This window comes from Amphibalanus amphitrite, unplaced genomic scaffold (genome assembly GCF_019059575.1).
Source record: "Amphibalanus amphitrite isolate SeventyFive unplaced genomic scaffold, NRLGWU_Aamphi_draft 000551F_arrow, whole genome shotgun sequence".
In the NCBI taxonomy this organism is placed as follows: Eukaryota; Metazoa; Arthropoda; class Thecostraca; order Balanomorpha; family Balanidae; genus Amphibalanus; species Amphibalanus amphitrite.
Window position 1 is genome coordinate 75,458 of NW_024882045.1, and position 1,804 is coordinate 77,261.

Sequence of the window (1,804 nt, forward strand, 5' to 3'; positions counted from 1 at the left end):
ACGAGACGCAGAGATTGGTACCTGATTTTAAGGTCCTAGGTCAACCGGTGACCTCTGAGGTCAGGTCAAGTGTCCCAAGGAACGGTTCAGTTTTTGGTGAATAATTTCGCAACAAATGGCCGCAGAGCCGCGATTTTGGCAGCATCGTGTTCGCCTCGCTCAGGCGCGTCGAATGATATACTTTTTGTTCGGGTCAGGTCAACTTAGGGTGTTGACCTCAGGTCAAGGTCAGGTCAGCACCTCCAGGTCACGAAGTTCGTCGAAAGAGGTCATGTTGCATATCATTCGATTCGGCAGGTCTTCCTGAGTCCATTGGTGGCTTTCCCGACTCGCTAGCTCAATTTGATCAAGAGTTATTGACGAAAAACGAATATGACCTTGATGACGTCATAAATGACGTCACGCAAGGTCAACATTGCAAAAGTGACGCATCTAACCTTGCGAGCAGTGCATCAAATCACGATTCTGTGTGCTTGAGATAGTTGGAGATCGTTCCCGGCGCCAGAATAGCAGTTTTCATTTTTCCCCATTGACTTATAATGGTGAGGTCACGAAAATGACCTGACCTCATATGACCTTTAGGAAAAATCCGAGATATACAAAATGTGAGACTCATAATTGCTACTAGATCCTGCAAGTTTCATTTCCCTGTGACATCTCCTCTGGCAGTGAGGGCGTTGCGAAGTTGCGACATCTGAAGACCGTGCAGAGGTTCACTTATGACGTCATATGTCAGTGACCTGACCTGACCCGAAAATGCGGTTGGTGTCAGAAAATCCGGCTTGAATCAAAGGTCAGGTATGCCATGTTTCAGCTCTCTATCTCCAGCATGTTCGGAGCTATCGCGAAAAAAAAAACCTATGGGGGGCGGCACCCCCGCTCGGCCGGCGAGGGTTAAAGTAGGAATATCTTTATTGATTGGCAAGGTGAAGGTTAATTTGAAAAAAAAATGCAATAACGAAGGCTAGTGCGCTAATAACGAGCGCTAGTTTCTGCTGTATCGTTATTACTGCAACGGCAACCGCAAGGCAGCCACGTCCAGTGCGAGCCGCCCCGATCCGGCATACGGCCTTGGGTGCGGCGGCTACTGCCCCGTCGGCTCCACGCATCCGACTGACCGGCCAAGGTCACCGCTCCGTCCGCCGGGAGGGCGGGGTCACGTGCCTGTGACGTCAGGCCTACGTACGGATAGCATCTACTCCACTGATGGATTTACGGAGCTGATTTTAATATTACGAGGCAACGACAAGTACTCTAACAATTGATATTTTGTTAAGAGACCATATTAGCGAAAATTGGCGCTTGAACTGAAATGTTTTGTGCGAAAATTTGAAGCCAATTGGATAGATATTCAATAAATTATCGCCGAAAAACAGGGTCTCATGGGGTCTGAAATGCATAGTAGTTCATAAAAATGAATACTTTGTTATAATGTTTGAATTCGAAGTTCCTTTCATTCATGTAGTGCCAAATTTAGAGCAAGTATGGGCCAGTACCTACGTGATACGTCACAAAGAAGACAATGACGCCAACGCGTGACCTATGGCCAGAGTCTGGGTCTGGGGCGACTTTTCTCCGAATAATCGTGCCCTTTTCACGGTGACGTCACGGGCAGGGTTTGCGGAATTGGGTGGCGGGACCGTGTCTCTGTCGTCGCCGACGCGCCGCCCCCTCCAGGACCATGTCGTTCAGCAATAATAGAGGAGTCGGCGGCGATTGGTGCGCACTGCTTTGTTGGTGGCCGGTTGCCGTGCCGACAGGATTGGAGAGGGGTGGAGCGGGCTGGGTGACCACTGACCAGTGA